An 8313-nucleotide genomic window follows, 5' to 3' on the forward strand; every position below is an offset into this window, starting at 1 on the left:
GAAAGGATTGTTAGATGACTTAAAAGTAGAATACATAAAGGATTCATTACCGACTCACCTTCCATATGTCGCTGTACGTTTGACTCCACCATTCGTCGTACGAACAGGGTGAGAGCGTGTACGGTCTCAAAATTATCTTGAACCTCTGGGAAAACTGTTCAAGATGATTCGATTGATGGTTATAACATGACCTTTACCGCAGGTATGACCCTTGCAATCAACAGGGGTGAAAACCTTACTTATATGGGCCAAATATTTAGTGAGCGTGTGTATGACCTTACAAATATCTTCAACACGTGAAGGTGTTCAAGTATTTTTGGTCGGGGATCATGACTAACTTGTTGACTTTATTAGCCCTGGCAGTGGATGAGCCACAAGCCCAAATAACCAACCAACCTGGCGATTATTTTAGATGTCTTACTTCACTGACAATGTAGCACCTGGGTTGAGGCCAAGGACTTGTTACCCTCCTCCTTTCAGTCTGTTTTTCTATCTCTTCCTCACAACAGTCCCGAGAACCCTCCAGCAAACTCCACCACACTCCCCTTCCTGCCAAACCCTTCCCTCTACGTCGTCAGTAATCAAGACAGACATTCATAGCTTCATATGCAGCTACCTGCTGGACCTGGACCATCATTTTATGTTGAACTTATGGTTCACATTCTGGCTTCATGACCTTTAGGTGATAGCCCTTAAATCCAACAACATATATACATCCTGTTATACAACTGATGTTACTGTCTGACGTATGTATGGTGCGGCTTGATGACCTTACCTGCTGATGGTCAAACATGTTATCATGTTGCAAATATCGTGATTTGTATGTTTTGTTGTGTGGCACAGATTCTGGTGTAGATATCTTTAATAACCTTTACCAGTTACTATCCAGTATAGTGAACGATAGACAGACTTACGTGTTACAGACTCCGTATGATAAACACCTGACGAATCTCGACACAAACATTTATCTGTTGGGTAAGATCAGAGAACGAGTCGTCCAGTGGCAGAACATAAACCTACAACATATAACAACAACAACAACAACAACAACAACAACAACAACAACAACAACAACAACAAACAACAACAACAAGAACAACAACAACAAACAACTGTTATGTGAAGATCTAGTTATTCAAAGTGAGATGATCACAAGGAAGTTAGGGATATAGAAGAGTAGGAGTGAGGTATAAGCTGGAGGCGGACCCACCCACCGTGGCTGGTGCTATATAGAGCAGTGAGGGATAACACCATATCTTAACCCCTGGTGATGTGTGAGCTTATAAACACTGGTGGTATTTATGGCGGCCACCAACCAGGAAGTAATGTTCACCAGGTATTGCTCTGCTCTACACTGATCCAACAACTACAAGGATAATGTTGTTATAACCTTCTTGATCATGCTGGTTATAGAAGTATTATAGATACATGTTGGTGACACAAGGATAATGTTGTTATAACCTTCTTGATCATGCTGGTTATAGAAGTATTATAGATACATGTTGGTGACACAAGGATAATGTTGTTATAACCTTCTTGATCATGCTGGTTATAGAAGTATTATAGATACATGTTGGTGACACAAGGATAATGTTGTTATAACCTTCTTGATCATGCTGGTTATAGAAGTATTATAGATACATGTTGGTGACACAAGGATAATGTTGTTATAACCTTCTTGATCATGCTGGTTATAGAAGTATTATAGATACATGTTGGTGACACAAGGATAATGTTGTTATAACCTTCTTGATCATGCTGGTTATAGAAGTATTATAGATACATGTTGGTGACACATCATAATGATGGTCTCGTCTGGTGTTCACATAACCACAGTACTTTACTACAGTACATACAGTAATATCAGTCGTAACAACACTATGTATGTAGTCGTGATTACCGTAACAGGTGAGTGGCAAGACTGGATGACGTAACGTAACAATATCAGACTTCATCATTCTCAATAGTTTAGGTGGATCATGTAATATTTGGCGTTGCTTCATGTTTTATCAGATGATCAAATGATGGCTGGTCTAATGACCTTCACAAGTCAGTGGTCATTAAATCCAACACAGCAACCAACCACTCAGGATGACCAGGAGGGAGCCACCTGGTGCAGACCAAGTGTACCAGCCTGGTGGAGAGGATCAACTGCTCCACCTCAGGATAAGAGCTGCTCAAGTTCTGTAGTGAGGGACACTCCAAGTGGCATGTGAAACTACCAGTCTTAGTTATAAACTACCGCCCGGCTGGCCGGTGGGTGGCTGTGGCCAACATGAACCCAGGGGCTACACACCGCCCACTGACCTGACCACCGGCCAGTGGGTGGCATTGGCCAACGTGAACCCAGGGGCTACACACACACACACACCGCCCACTGACCTGACCACCGGCCAGTGGGTGGCTGTGGCCAACGTGAACCCAGGGGCTACACACACACATACACACACACACACACACACACACACACACCGCCCACTGACCTGACCACCACCACTGTGACCTGACCACGTGTGGCGTGTAGCTCATCCTTGGGCAACATTAATCAAATACCTAGACAGAATTTTTATGTTAGATAAAAGACATTTCTTGATAGTAAACATAAGAAATGATGACGAAAGATAAGGGACGCTATTATAGGTAAATATTTTGTTAAAATATGAAATACTCTTCCTCAAACTAGCTCCCTGTACTGTATTTTCTTTTACATACCCAGAGGAAAATATATTCTGTGGTTAATCACTATAAATGTTTATGTTTAACAGGTTTTCTATTTCTGATAGTATTTCACTGATTCAGGTTTAAGAACCTTGGTTCTGAACAACCATTATAATGCAACACCATACATATTTATCATAAATAAATCATTTATCACAATAACCATTATGTTTGTACCAGATTCTTTAAGTCCTCAATCACGTTTGTTAATATATAAGGCATTTTTCCGCCACATTTCAATACATAACATATATCTACACGTGTGGAAATATATGTATATGTTTTTATAAATTTTTCTTTGGCTTTTATAATCAAGTTGTAAGATATCCGTCTGAAGAAAATACTAGATAATATTATAGGTTATGTGTGTGCGTGTGTGTGTGTGTGTGTGTGTGTGAGCGCACATAGGAGTGAAAACATATTTTACACTTACAAGGTTAAGAGACGGGGCAACACGAGTGTACAAATCCTTCCTCAAAAGACTCACGTGATAATGATTAAAGTACTACACACACACACACACACACACACACACACACACACACACACAGAGCGGCGCCAGGCTGGAGGCGGGGCATCGTGACGTCACAGGCAAGTCCCTCCCCCCGCCAGATCCAAACATGTGTTGTGTCTGGTGATGGCGGTTCAAGATTTCCCACATTTATATTGATCTTTACATTATCATCCACTCCCAAAGTCACCTGGCATTCTTGTGTTTCAACAACAGACGTGATATATGCAACACCAGGCAAACATTGTACCATTATCTGATAGGTTAATTGGTGCACAATCAAGAACCAGTGAATTTCATCGCCGCCATAAGTAAGTAAGGAAGGTGACTTTAATGATGATAAATACGACCTGGTATGGCTGTGTCTACACACTACCGCCATCTGGTCAACCTGGTACGTACGAACCTTAACCTTAAAGTGGCCCACGCAAACGCGAACTTAAAATCTATCCATTTAACTGTCATTCATTAATTAACATTTAAACACCATCTTTTAAACGTAAACCTTCCACTTGCATTATATTAACAAGTACTCTAAGATACGTCATACAAACACAAGGTTTAAAGCTGAAACTCGAACTTTTAAGTCCGTCAATTTAACTCCTACTTTAGAAGTAGCAAAAAAAGGTGAATTTTTAACTCCGCCAAAAAGCAGCTTGTGTATGTAATGCTTCATTTAATTGAACATTTTTAAAGTCAGTTAAATTAATGGTATCCTTTGATGTTCATCATTAAAACATAAACCTATGAACTCTGTCTCTAGAACTAAGCACAAACTTTTACGTTCCATCATAGGAAAGGAATCTTGCAAAATCTATCAAAATTCGTCACATAACGCGAACTTTTCAACCTTCCATTTACCTGGGCCACTCATCCCTGGCTGCCATTCATATTTTGTACTTTTAAACTGTGACTTTATTACACTTTCATTCATTCATCATGACTTTATTACACTTTCATTCATTCATCATGACTTTATTACACTTTCATTCATTCATCATGACTTTATTACACTTTCATTCATTCATCATGACTTTATTACACTTTCATTCATCATTCATCATGACTTTATTACACTTTCGTTCATTCATCATGACTTTATTACACTTTCATTCATTCATCATGACTTTATTACACTTTCGTTCATTCATCATGACTTTATTACACTTTCATTCATCATTCATCAACTAGTTCGTCTCACTGATATTCCATTCATAAACTTCATTTGTGCATCTCATAGTTTGACCGCCATGTTGCATGTTTCCTTAATGTTTATAATTCTTTGTGTATTTAATAATAGAAGATTCAGTGATATTTCTCGTGGTACTGGAGTTAGAGTTAATAACTGAGATGGCATTATAATCTCTAACTCCAGTACCACGAGAAATATCATTGAATCTTCTATCATTAAATGCACAAAGAATTATAATCTTGATATAAGTGATTGTCTATACAAATTGCATAAATTTAGTGTTGATAAAATTTGTAAGGAATTCATCTTGTCCACATAATAAGTTTATGATACGCTTGTTGTCTGTCTCGGACAATCACATGTTTACCAAATGGCGTACTAGCTACGTCTCTTCGTTGTATATCAACTGACTGTTATATTTCTCTCTTGTGTCTCCCCTGATGATGTGGTTATTACATGAAAGTGCACTTGGGAACTTGTCATGTTTCATTTTCCCCGTGGACTCATAGGAATATACTTGATCACGCGCAAAATTGTGATCCTTTCCAATATATATATATATATATATATATATATATATATATATATATATATATATATATATATATATATATATATATCCTTCAGTATGTTTACTTTCGATAATGAGGAACAGAAGAATAAGCCAAGAAAGTAAATTTCGTCAAAGACATCTCTCTTTTCTTAACGCTGCCTCGCAAAGATTTTCATTAATTCAAATTGAAGAAACAGACGTATTTTTCTATTGTCTGGTTAGCTCAGTGGTAGAGCGTGAGTCTCACACACTCAAGGTCGTGGGTTCGAGACCCACACCAGACATATTTTTTGTCTTTTTCTTGTTTCATTTTGTCCGCATCACATGTGTGCAACATTCAGTATGTTCGTCCAACGTTATAGTGAAGATCTTCACAATAAATTGGGGTTTTCGACCTTATCTGAAAGGGTCAGGTCCACCAAGACGTCCTTGAAATCTTCCAGAAGCTTCTGGCGATCCTCCTCCAACTGCTGGGCACATCAGAGTTAACATGGGCCGGACATCGGTTGTGGAACGACTTAATCTGCTTCCGGTAGTTAGCAGGGATGATGATGAGGGCTCTGACCTCATACCAGGTCAACTTAGTTCCAGTCTATTACTTAGTTCCAGTCTATTGCTTAGTTCCAGTCTATTGCTTAGTTCCAGTCTATTGCTTAGTTCCAGTCTATTGCAACGACAATAAAAAAGTAAAACTCATTTCTTCGTGGAAAATTGAGAGGAAAACACGACAGCAACATGGAGATTTACCCTGTGGTTATTTTGCCGGCTAGTCGGCAACGGTCGGTCAAACAGTATTTTGCCGTGGTAATCTCAGTGCTTCATATAATACTAAGTCCAAAAAAATGTTCTTGGGGGCGTAGCTCAGTGGTAGAGCACTCGCTTGGCATGCGAGAGGTCCCGGGTTCAAACCCCGGCGCTTCCATTTTTTTATTTAGGAAATTCATTGTTTTCAGTCTTGTATATATATATATATATATATATATATATATATATATATATATATATATATACACATATATACATATATGCATATATCGTCCGATCAGGGAAGTTAAGCAACGTTGGGTCTGGTTAGTACTTGGATGGGTGACCGTCTGGGAACACCAGATGCTGTTATCCCTGGGGATAGGGAAGAAAGTATACTTGCCACGTATTCCCTGCGTGGCGTACAAGGCGACTAAAAGGGTAGGGAGCAGAAGGCCGGAAATCCTTTACTCTCATTTTCAATTTTCCAAAAGACGGAACAGAGAAGATATAAAGATATTGTAAAGATGTAACTAATATAAGATATAAGAATGAATGGAAGATACGGATGTAGCTGAAACAAGGAGTAATGAAGATTAAGGTGCAATGAAAATTATTCTGTAGTGAAGATAAATGTATATGTTAAAATTTTGTATTGAACATCAAGAAGTAATGATAATGATGAGAGTGTAGTGACGATGAGGGTTTAGTTAGGGAGTGGTGACAATTGCCTTTACAATGATAATAAGGAGGTAACACAATGAGGAACACAAACTTTCCAAAGCTACGTTCAAGTCAGACTTTGAACTAAGTTCGGTAAACAGAAGGATGATGTTAAGATGAGAGTGTAGTGAGGAAGAGTATAGTGATGATAAGGATATTGTCAAGATAGGTTGTAGTGAAGATACGAATGTAGTGAAGATACGAATGTAGTAGAGATAAGGGTTATTAAAGAGTAAAGTTTATTCAAAATGATTATGTAGTGAAGATAAGAACTACTTTTAGTGAACATCAGGGAGTGCAATGATGATGGTATTGTAAAAATAACGGTGTAGTGAATAAGAGGGTATAGTGAAGATATAATTTAGTGAAAATAAGCTAGTAGTGAAGATACACCTTAGTAAGTATGAGGTTGTAGTGAACTTAACCTTATTGACCTGATCCCCCAAATCCTCCAAACTACGTTCAAGGACGGATCCAAAGCCGACCGAAAAGGCTATTTCTCTGTGTATTGTTAGTGGTGGTGGTGTGTGTGTAGGTGTGTGTAATCATCTATTTGCCCTCGTGGGGCCCCGTGTAAGTACGTTGTTTGTGTGAGCGGGAAAAATCTAAAGCCTTCCTTGAAACCAGCTTAGTCAAGATAAGGTCATATGAAGATGAGGTTGTAGTGAAGATCATGATAAGCCTAAGGGCTTGAACGTACATTTTAGGTCAAAGGCATCACCAGTACACCCTGGCCAGCATTAAAGTTTATCCGTACACAGACACACACACACACAGACATAAGTATATATATATATATATATATATATATATATATATATATATATATATATATATATATATATATATATATATATATATATATATATATATATATACACTTACACTGTGCCAGAAGCGTTAACTAAAGCTCATTTGGTGAAATCGTGTTTCCTCACATTAGATGCTATCCCAGATTTCCTAAATTCTCCTCTTTGGTCTTTCATTTTCTATGTTTTCCACTTGACTTTCTTCACTCGAAGTGATTTACCGTTCATGTTTTAGATTAAACTATATTTGTCAATTCACCAATTCCCTCTCCCATCTCATCATGACGCTTCTTATTGTTCTTTGATTTGAATCTTCAGTTTTCACCTCTCCTTCAACATGATAACCTCTGAATCTGTGAGTGTGTAATTACCTATTTTTACTGTGTGAGGAGAGAGTTCTACACTCGCCAGGCCAAATCTCTAGAACATTCTGTACTATTATACAACTTGTAAGATTTATGTATGGTGTCTGCCTTAACCATGACCTCATTCTTCTTATTCCATTCATCAACCACTCTTATATAAACCTCAAAATTACTTATCTGAATATATTTGAACAATATTGCCCTAATTTTATGCTATGGTCTCTAGGTTTGTGTGTGTGTGTGTGTGTGTGTGTGTGTGTGTGTGTGTGTGTGTGTGTGTGTGTGCGCGCGTGTTCTCAGAAAGTAACTGTGTACTATTCAACAAGGATTTCCCAAAAGCCATTTACCTCATATCCTTTTATTTCGATGCTTGAAAATGGCTAAATTTTCGCCAAAGTGTTTTTTGTCTTATTAGTATTTATAATGATTTATTGATTCAAAAAGTATTGGTATTTCGAAACTATTTAGATCCTTCAACATCTCCAGCCATCTTCACTACACTCTGAACACCATTGGCCATCCTGACTATTTCTTCGACACCTCTAGATTTCATCAAATAATGATCGCAACAAAACTAAATGAATCCGTCTACATATCCGGATTTGTATGGGATTTAATCTGGATTGATCTGGTTATGTGACGTCACATAACCTAGGGGTATATAAGGCCGGCGGCGAGAGAAGTGTAATCATTTGAGG

Source organism: Panulirus ornatus, chromosome 70 (genome assembly GCF_036320965.1).
Source record: "Panulirus ornatus isolate Po-2019 chromosome 70, ASM3632096v1, whole genome shotgun sequence".
NCBI classification, from domain to species: Eukaryota; Metazoa; Arthropoda; class Malacostraca; order Decapoda; family Palinuridae; genus Panulirus; species Panulirus ornatus.